This window comes from Syngnathus floridae, chromosome 14, assembly GCF_059516105.1.
Source record: "Syngnathus floridae isolate MCC-2025c chromosome 14, RoL_Sflo_1.0, whole genome shotgun sequence".
Classification (NCBI taxonomy): domain Eukaryota; kingdom Metazoa; phylum Chordata; class Actinopteri; order Syngnathiformes; family Syngnathidae; genus Syngnathus; species Syngnathus floridae.
In genome coordinates this window covers 8,328,201-8,338,851 of record NC_142426.1, presented here as the reverse complement: position 1 = coordinate 8,338,851, position 10,651 = coordinate 8,328,201, and the positions used below count along the sequence as shown (strand labels likewise).

Below are 10,651 nucleotides of genomic sequence, written 5' to 3'. Positions count from 1 at the left end.
CATACTGCCTGCGCCGCCTGCGCCGCCAGCGCCGCCAGCGCCGCCTGCGCCCCATACTGCCTGCGCCGCCTGCCCCCCATGCCGGCTGCGCCCCCTACTGCATACGCTGCGCTGCGACATTCGCTACATAGCGATGTCTATAAATAGACAACTTTTTAGGACTTTACAAGTTTTTTTTAATTTTTTTTTAACCTTCTGTAATTTACTATTCTAGGCTGTTCTAAAACACCATCTGGTATGCTTGATACACATTAGAGAAGGTGTAAAAAAACATTCCGTTATTTACTTCATATGGTGTACCGGCACAAAGGTTTGCAGTGCTGAGGACATGAGACATAGAAAGAAGCATTGCTGATGTATCAATGGCCGCGCGATTAGGCACATGGACGGGCAACCCCCAGCCTCGGGTTCAGATACGGCATTGCTCAAATTGGCAAATCTTAGCGAGCTACAGAAGACGACTTTCTGCATCACATGAATATTTTTTGGGCATGTGGTTTGGAAGTTTATTATGCAAATGAAGTTGCTTTGTACATTTTAGAGACACACACATTGACGAGATAGCGGCAGTACTTATGTGTATTTGTTAGGTTGCTTTGGGCAAAACAAACCGCACGCAAAAGACGGGTCACATTGACCCAGCTGTCTAATTGGGGCGCCTATCATTTGTAATGTACTTAAAAATTTAAATGATTAAAATTGTTAAAAATTATCACATACAGTTAAATAGAGCATCAGACAGGTTGAGGCAAATATCTAGCATGTGGTTTAGACGTCTATCATGCAAATGAGTTTTTGTACTTTTGACACACATGCAAAACAACGAAAGGTGCATCGCATTGAACCAGCATCAGACAGGTTGAGGCAAATACGCTGCTACTCGGTGGCAGCACTTGGAATTCATCTAGCCTTTCTGATATGGTCAATTTCATAAGGATGCCGGTATGAATAAGAACACTCTGGCCTTTATTTCACTCTGAACTGGGTAGTACCACCCAGTACATGTACCGAGGCTGGCCGTGTAGTTACGCAACTGCTTTGAATTGAAAGCTAAGGTCCTGGAAGTTACAAGCTATGTTTATACATTCAATTGACTATAGCAGCAACTTGGACTGGACAGCAGCAGCCTTCTTTGTAGTCAGACAGCCAATGGGTACGCCAAGCCCTGCAACAAAACATGCAAGAAGTTTCACATTCAAGAGATGCACCATCGATTGAGGCACATCGCGAATGATGACTGACACCAAAGTTGACTTTATTTACAAGACCACCAACAGGAAGCAAACACGCCACTGTTGATTTTATTCACAAGAATGCCCACATGATGCATGACTATTCAAAACAAACCAAAAAATGGCTCTGACCACATTAAAACAGCTTTTACTCGTACAGAAAAATGTACCAACATTCTGCAAGATTCTGAGTTCGGTGGCCATTTTAAAGCAGGGTTGCCAAAGATGACTTACTGATCGCAACAGAGACCGTTTGTACACTTGTCGTTTGCATCTATGGGTGTCTGGCTACTTGGCTTTTGTCAACAATTTAGAATGCATCCAGCTTTTCTTAATGTAGTTAAAAAAAATAAAAAGCCTGACACTGCATATTTAACAAGTCAATTTTGTTTCAGCCTAACTTTACAATTGTCTTGTCATTGAGAATGTCTCAAATGATTCCAGTTTGTATGCACGATAGACTGCCAATGCCAATGTTTAAAATGGACCACTTGAATTCAGTTCACAGTTTAATTGCAGTTCAGTGGTACACACACAATTACAGTACAAACAGTTCATTTCATGATTAAAAAAACAACAGTAAAACAACAATATTGCAAAATGACGCGGCGCTGAGAGAGAAAGAAAGAGGCATCATGCAGATAGCCAGTGTGCACACCCAGTGAAAAAGTGGAGGGAGGGAGAGAGGGAAGGAAAGAAAGGACAAAAGAAAAAAACAAAGTCATACTCTCCTTAAATGCTGGCTGGGCGCTTTGCCCTCGCCGCATCCGCACCTGTCCGTCTCGTGTCGGCCGCTCATCACGGGCGAAGGTTGGCTCCCCCCCGGCCGGTATTCGACGTTTGGACTCATCTTCCGCCTCGTGCCACTGCAAAAAGAAAAACGGCACTCTGTTGCATGCGGTTCACTTCTGTGGACGTACTCATTACCTGTCTATTAAAGCGTGCTCCTATTTGAAGCTCCCTTTATTAATAGCGTATGTACACATGGTTTTGTTTTCTTTTTATGTCTGTTCCTATATGAAGAATTCAATGCTTATAATTTCTTTCTTTGTTGTAAAGTGCTATGAGCTGCATTTCTTGTATGAAAGGTGCTCTACAAATAAAGTTTTTTATTATTACCCTCTGGTCTCGCGGTCCTGTCCAGTCCCTCTCTGTGCAGGCACTCATCAGATCCAGTGCCCCAGCAATCCTGAAAGTGTATTGTGGTGGTTTTTGCAAGGGGAAAAATCTCACTAGAAAAAGAAAAAACAAAGTCATACTTCCCTCAAAACGCTGGCTGCATCTGCACCCATCAGTCTCGTGTGGGCCGCTCGTCACGGGCCAAGGTCCGGGTCTGCTCCGGCCGGTGTTGGACTCGTCTTCCGCCTCGCACAAGTGCAAAAAGACAAACGGCACTCAGTTGCATGCGGCTCACATCTGTCAACGTACTCATGACCTGCCCTTTCCCTGGTCTTGTGGGGTCAGCCCAGTCCCTCCGGGTGCAGGCTGGCGCTCGTCCCATCCGCCGCCCCGGCAACCCTGAACGGCAGACAAATAAGGAAATCAAATTAAAACTAACAAGTGCATTGCATATTGGATTGCCATGTCACCACCTCTGGCCAGCCTTGGCCAGTCATGCATCAGGCTCCTCGTCAACACTTGGCAACTGCTTTCTTTGGGTGATTCCTTCCTTTGCACCCCGCTCACCAATCGCGGGTCTGGTGGCCTCCGTCCACCGGCTCTTTGTTTCATACATCGTCTCTTCCACCTTGCAAGACAAGCACAAAAGTCTCGCTGCGCCGTCGCTTGCGCTTGCCGTCGCTTGCGCTTGCCGTCGCTTGCGCTTGCCGTCGCTTGCGCTTGCCGTCGCTTGCGCTTGCCGTCGCTTGCGCTTGCAGTCGCTTGCGCTTGCCGTCGCTTGCGCTTGCCGTCGCTTGCGCTTGCCGTCGCTTGCGCTTGCCGTCGCTTGCGCTTGCCGTCGCTTGCGCTTGCCGTCGCTTGCGCTTGCCGTCGCTTGCGCGGTCGCTTGCGCGGTCGCTTGCGCGGTCGCTTGCGCGGTCGCTTGCGCTTGCCGTCGCTTGCGCGGTCGCTTGCGCTTGCCGTCGCTTGCGCGGTCGCTTGCGCTTGCCGTCGCTGCGCGGTCGCTTGCCGTCGCTTGGGCTTGCCGTCGCTGCGCGTTTGGCACTCAATGAGGGCTGCACAACATTTTGGAATACCAACGATATGGCAGTATTGGGCCAGACCACAGCATTGAGCAAAGTTGTGCAAAATTCTAGGATGGAGAGGAACTATTTGATCGCAATGACATCACTTAGACCAGTTAACTTTAACTTGCATCAATGACTTATCTTCTAAACTCATTACAAATAGTTAGGAGGCCAGAAAACATGTTTCATTTGCCACATGAATAGAAAAAAATCTTTGTTTTCCTCAAGTGCATGTCAACGACCTATACCACCATATGACGGTTTTCCAATCCAGGTGCAGCCCTACACACACGTCACCATTGGTGTCCAAATGGTAGCCTCGGGCCAACTTGATCAACACACCACACGAATGAACGCAACACTACTTTGTAGCACAAAATATGAATGGCAACATTTTGTGATTGATTTAATGAATTTGTGTCAAAGAATTCTCAATTTGATTCAGTATGCAGCCCTCAAACAGACATTTGGACACCGCCGGTGTGAACTGAAAAGAAAAGAAAAAAACCATTTCACATGCTGAAGCTGCGCAGGTCGACGCCTCCAGGGAAGCGGGTCTCCCTCAGAACTCTGCTACTTCAGAGCGATGCCACAGCGGTCCGTCCACCTCTGAGCAGATCGTGTCGCGTCCCGGTCGCTATCTGCACAAACAGAAACAAATGTTAGAAACTCAAAGAGCACCCCAAGTTGTAGGTCACTTGCTTACTTGATCACAGCGGTTAGGTACTCTTGGTGACGGTCACCGGGTCGAATCGGGCCATGCACCCCCCTTTTGCGTCCGGCCTGCAAAAGGTACAACATGCAATGAGTTGGGCGCTGCTCACATCATTAAGTCTTCACCGTGGACCGGCTCGCCCCAACACCGCCCCCTACACCTAGAGACCAAAGGACGCACAGTGGTACGTTAGGCTTCGATCAAGCACGACAGTGCTAGGTTAGAAAAAGACACAATGTGACTGTCTCGCTCCAACACCTAGGGGAGAACAAAGAACACAAGTACCACAGTGGTAGGTTAGGGTTAGAGGAAGTGCAACAGTGGTAGGTTGGAAAAGGAAAATGTCACAAGTCAAATTGCAAAATTGGACATTCGGGATCGGCTCGCTCCGACGCCACCCTACACCGAGGGGAAAGAACAAAGAACGCAGCAACTACGACAGTGGCAGGTTAGAAAAAGACACACAATGGTACAAGTCGTATGGCAAAATTGGACATTCAGCTCCACGTCAAAGTTCAGTTTTGTGTCCATCCACGGAACCACGTCCTCCCCCAAGTGGGCCGTCAATGGCAACCAAGCACAAGACAACGCTGGATCCAGACCAGCCACAACCACAGCGCACCTCGAAAGCAAGACCAACCATCAGAGCCCTAAACACTGTCCACACCTGCAACCTTTCCGTCGTGCACCCATAACCAAAGGCAACCACACTGCCCCCTCCTGGGCACATGATCCGCACACGTCGACTTTTGCAGCGCGATGTGGCCATTGCTCCTTTGCATATGGCCATTGCTCCTTTGCTCCTTTGCTCCTTTGCTCCTTTGCATATGGCCATTGCTCCTTTGCTCATGGCCATTGCTCCTTTGCATATGGCCATTGCTCCTTTGCTCCTTTGCATATGGCCATTGCTCCTTTGCTCCTTTGCATATGGCCATTGCTCCTTTGGATAGGCCATGGCTCCTTTGGGTAGGCCATGGCTCCTTTGGGTAGGCCATGGCGCCTTTGGGTAGGCCATGGCGCCTTTGGGTAGGCCATGGCGCCTTTGGGTAGGCCGTGGCGCCTTTGGATAGGCCGTGGCTCCTTTGGATAGGCCATGGCTCCTTTGGATAGGCCATGGCTCCTTTGGATAGGCCATGGCTCCTTTGGATAGGCCATGGCTCCTTTGGATAGGCCATTGTGCCTTTTCATATGGAATTGTCCCATTCGGCTCCTCTTGCAGCCTACAAAAACACAGACAGCCATTAATTGTGTGCTGGGAAGCTAAAACTCGACAACCATTGTGTGTTGGGAAGTTGAAACTTGACAAAAACAGGTTTTCACCTGATTTAGGACTACTCTTCCTCAGTGTCCTCAACATCACTGAAAGGGCTCCTTCAAGAGCCTCTTACTTGCTTTGTATAGAAGGATGCTGGCTGGGCGGCAGTTTTTAGTGCTACAAAAGACAAGCAAATGATTGCAACAAAAATAGACATTGAGTCGAGTGCCAATGGCATGATTTCTTACCAACAATTATACATACTAGGAGTTTTACATTTGAAAAAAATATTATATTGTAGTAAGTTATGATAATTGATCAAAATTATAGTTCATCTTTGAATTTGATACATTCTAAGTAGAGTTTTACATTTGAAAAAAATATATAATCATCACATTGTAGTAAATTATGATAATTATTCAGGATTATAATTCATATTTTAATTTCATCATTCATGAACTCCCCTCACATTGGACAGATGATCCAGGTTGGCGGCGTCCAAGACGGGAGAAAATAACCCGGGCAAATGTTTGTTGCGTAACGGAACGAGAGCGGGCGGGCGCCATCTTTGAATGGATTTGGTCCGATTTGGACATGACGTAACATATACGTTGCATTCACCAGTTTGCATTCACCAGTTTGCATGACACGGAAATGGCACACGCATCATATAAAATAATTTATAAAATGGTTAAGTTGACTAGAGTCAAACTAACATTTCCTATAGTCAGACAAACACGCGCTTATCGGCGGCGTCATTTACGAACCGTCTACAGACAGACGAATGAAAAAAATGCTGGCCAGCATGAAAAAAAACAACCGCGAAAGACATTTAAAATACCACCAAAACGCGCAACGACGCGACGCGACGCAAAGTGGATTGTGGCGTGCCGTGTCGTGCCGTGCCGAAACCTCAAGCACTCCCTAGACAGCGAAAATCCTGCAAGAAATAATAAATGGCATCGTAAGAAACTGCAAACATTTGCTCACGGGCTACAATTTACCTCCAGGCCCACCGTCGCGGTGGACGTGACGTTGCCGAGTCACGAGAGTACGACAATCCTGCGACAAACAAAATCAATTGAAAAAAAAAAGGCTTGTGAGAAAAAGCAACAAAGCGTGCCGTCGTGAGAAACGGCAGGAGACGACAAACATTTGCTAGCATGCTCGCTTACCTGAGAAACCGTCCGCCGCCGCTGCCGGCCCGCGCCCGGTGGCACCTGCATATGATAACTCCCCTTGAGCGAGCACACCTGTCTTCAATTGACCTAAAGCCCTGACGTCACATCCGTCGATTCAAATCTTCTTCTCCTGATCGTCCAACGGCGCTCGGCACACTGACGCCACCAGGTGGTCGCCTGTCATGGTGACTACTGTGGAAAGGCTTGCTTCGGACTATCCGTTGAAACTTTCAACACCGAACATGTTTTTTTTTTTAACCTCGTGTAGTGTACCTACACATATTGTCATATAAAATGTCTGATTTTTATGTTTTAATTGGCGAATATAAAAACAAGGAATAAGACGCCAGACACGTTTTAACATAAATGTTTATTAAAAATAATATCAAAAGCAAATTTCAAACCAGCAATCTAATGTGAAATTGCAGTAGATATATTGGATAACAATATTTAGGCGTATATAGGTATACACGTTATTTAAAAACGACTACAAGTGTTATACTACGACACAAGTGTTTACCAGCTCAGTGGCCTAAGAGGAGAGTGTCCGCCCTGAGACTGGGAGGTTGTGGGTTCAAACCCCTGCCGAGTCATACCAGTGACTATAACAATGGTACCCATTTCTTCCCTGCTTGGCACTCAGTGGAAGGGGTTGAAATGGGGCCCCCCCCTGCTGCTCACTTATACTCCGGTGCGACTTAATATCAGAGGAAGTGATAAACAACTGAGCACAGCAAAAGCGAGAGCAAGCCTAACACAAACCCTAACCCTAACCCTAAGCACAGCAAGAGCAAGCCTAACCCTAAGCCTCAGCACAGCAAAAGCGAGAGCAAGCCTAACACAAACCCTAACCCTAACCCTAAGCACAGCAAGAGCAAGCCTAACCCTAAGCCTCAGCACAGCAAAAGCAAGCCTAAGCCTAACACAAACCCTAACCCTAACCCTAAGCACAGCAAGAGCAAGCCTAACCCTAAGCTTCAGCACAGCAAAAGCAAGCCTAAGCCTAACACAAACCCTAACCCTAACCCTAAGCACAGCAAGAGCAAGCCTAACCCTAAGCCTCAGCACAGCAAAAGCAAGCCTAAGCCTAACACAAACCCTAACCCTAACCCTAAGCACAGCAAGAGCAAGCCTAACCCTAAGCCTCAGCACAGCAAAAGCAAGCCTAAGCCTAACACAAACCCTAACCCTAACCCTAAGCACAGCAAGAGCAAGCCTAACCCTAAGCCTCAGCACAGCAAAAGCAAGCCTAAGCCTAACACAAACCCTAACCCTAACCCTAACCCTAAGCACAGCAAGAGCAAGCCTAACCCTAAGCCTCAGCACAGCAAAAGCAAGCCTAAGCCTAACACAAACCCTAACCCTAACCCTAACCCTAAGCACAGCAAGAGCAAGCCTAACCCTAAGCCTCAGCACAGCAAAAGCAAGCCTAAGCCTAACACAAACCCTAACCCTAACCCTAAGCACAGCAAGAGCAAGCCTAACCCTAAGCCTCAGCACAGCAAAAGCAAGCCTAAGCCTAACACAAACCCTAACCCTAACCCTAAGCACAGCAAGAGCAAGCCTAACCCTAAGCACAGCAAAAGCGAGAGCAAGCCTAACACAAACCCTAACCCTAACCCTAAGCACAGCAAGAGCAAGCCTAACCCTAAGCCTCAGCGCAGCAAAAGCAAGCCTAAGCCTAACACAAACCCTAACCCTAACCCTAAGCACAGCAAGAGCAAGCCTAACCCTAAGCCTCAGCACAGCAAAAGCGAGAGCAAGCCTAACACAAACCCTAACCCTAACCCTAAGCACAGCAAGAGCAAGCCTAACCCTAAGCCTCAGCACAGCAAAAGCAAGCCTAAGCCTAACACAAACCCTAACCCTAACCCTAAGCACAGCAAGAGCAAGCCTAACCCTAAGCCTCAGCACAGCAAAAGCAAGCCTAAGCCTAACACAAACCCTAACCCTAACCCTAAGCACAGCAAGAGCAAGCCTAACCCTAAGCCTCAGCACAGCAAAAGCAAGCCTAAGCCTAACACAAACCCTAACCCTAACCCTAAGCACAGCAAGAGCAAGCCTAACCCTAAGCCTCAGCACAGCAAAAGCAAGCCTAAGCCTAACACAAACCCTAACCCTAACCCTAAGCACAGCAAGAGCAAGCCTAACCCTAAGCCTCAGCACAGCAAAAGCAAGCCTAAGCCTAACACAAACCCTAACCCTAACCCTAAGCACAGCAAGAGCAAGCCTAACCCTAAGCCTCAGCACAGCAAAAGCAAGCCTAAGCCTAACACAAACCCTAACCCTAACCCTAAGCACAGCAAGAGCAAGCCTAACCCTAAGCCTCAGCACAGCAAAAGCAAGCCTAAGCCTAACACAAACCCTAACCCTAACCCTAAGCACAGCAAGAGCAAGCCTAACCCTAAGCCTCAGCACAGCAAAAGCAAGCCTAAGCCTAACACAAACCCTAACCCTAACCCTAAGCACGGCAAGAGCAAGCCTAACCCTAAGCCTCAGCACAGCAAAAGCAAGCCTAAGCCTAACACAAACCCTAACCCTAACCCTAAGCACAGCAAGAGCAAGCCTAACCCTAAGCCTCAGCACAGCAAAAGCAAGCCTGAGCCTAACACAAACCCTAACCCTAACCCTAACCCTAACCACAGCAAGAGCAAGCCTAACCCTAAGCCTCAGCACAGCAAAAGCAAGCCTGAGCCTAACACAAACCCTAACCCTAACCCTAACCACAGCAAGAGCAAGCCTAACCCTAAGCCTCAGCACAGCAAAAGCAAGCCTGAGCCTAACACAAACCCTAACCCTAAGCACAGCAAGAGCAAGCCTAACCCTAAGCCTCAGCACAGCAAAAGCAAGCCTAAGCCTAACACAAACCCTAACCCTAACCCTAAGCACAGCAAGAGCAAGCCTAACCCTAAGCACAGCAAAAGCGAGAGCAAGCCTAACACAAACCCTAACCCTAACCCTAAGCACAGCAAGAGCAAGTCTAACCCTAAGCACAGCAAAAGCGAGAGCAAGCCTAACACAAACACAAACCCTAACCCTAAGCACAGCAAGAGCAAGCCTAACCCTAAGCCTCAGCACAGCAAAAGCGAGCCTAAGCCTAACACAAACCCTAACCCTAACCCTAAGCACAGCAAGAGCAAGCCTAACCCTAAGCACAGCAAAAGCGAGAGCAAGCCTAACACAAACCCTAACCCTAACCCTAAGCACAGCAAGAGCTCTGGTCGAGTGGTTAAGTAGATATATTGGATAACAATATTTAGGCGTGTATATGCATACACGTTATTTTAAGTGTTATAAAATAAAGAGAAGTTGTTGCATAACGGCGCATCCCTTCATGCAATAAAGTTAGCCGTTAGCTGGGAGAAAACATCCATATAAGAAGTGGCATTTCTTGGCAAATCGTAAATGTAGATTGTGGCTGACATAGTTCACGTCAGGAGATGCAAGACGTTCACTGACTGATCCGTTGATGCACGGGAAGTAACGTCGTTTTCTTCTTCGTTTTGTTTTACGGCGAGGTGGCACCAGCTTCAATGTGCATTACCGACACTTACTGGTTAAAGTCATATCTCGGGAAGGCAGTTCACTCATTAACTCGTTCGCGAACGGGGAAGTCAGGATTCGTTCCCTCGCTGATCCATTCCTGCGATGAACTGAAAATGCAAATCACTCACTCACTGACTCGTTTACTCACATATCCGGTGAGTTAGTGAACGGGAAAAGCAACTGAGACTCCTTCGTGAACGGGAAGTGAAGTCATTTTCTTCTTCGTTTTGTTTTACGGCGAGGTGGAACCGGCTTCAATGCGCATTACCGACACCTACTGGTTGAAGTCATATGAACTGAAAAAGAACGAATCACTTTGGAAGTGAAGTGATTCACTCTCGTTTACTGAAATAATTCGTTCTTTTGAATTGTTCACTCACGAGCCAACACTACTTAAAACGTGTGTCAGCATGTTACACTGACAAGCGTCTCACACGGGCGGGCGGTTTGTAAAATTCTTAACCTGTAGCTTTGTTCGAAATTGAGTACAAATTGCAACCAATTACCCACGACAAACTCCCCTTTTCCTCTTGTGT

The 10,651-nt window shown here is 47.5% G+C and overlaps 1 long non-coding RNA gene across 1 annotated transcript; it reads right to left on the bottom strand.

Annotated features, from left to right (window-relative positions):
- Positions 1-1,274: 1,274 nt before the first annotated feature.
- On the bottom strand, positions 1,275-6,850 carry LOC148387492 (uncharacterized). Its single transcript, XR_015862746.1, has 8 exons — positions 6,564-6,850; positions 6,393-6,450; positions 5,858-6,328; positions 5,454-5,565; positions 4,125-5,353; positions 2,825-4,059; positions 2,352-2,750; positions 1,275-2,098 (listed from the first exon to the last, which is right to left on the bottom strand). It is a non-coding gene; the product is annotated as an uncharacterized LOC148387492 (long non-coding RNA).
- Between the last annotated feature and the right edge of the window lie 3,801 nt (positions 6,851-10,651).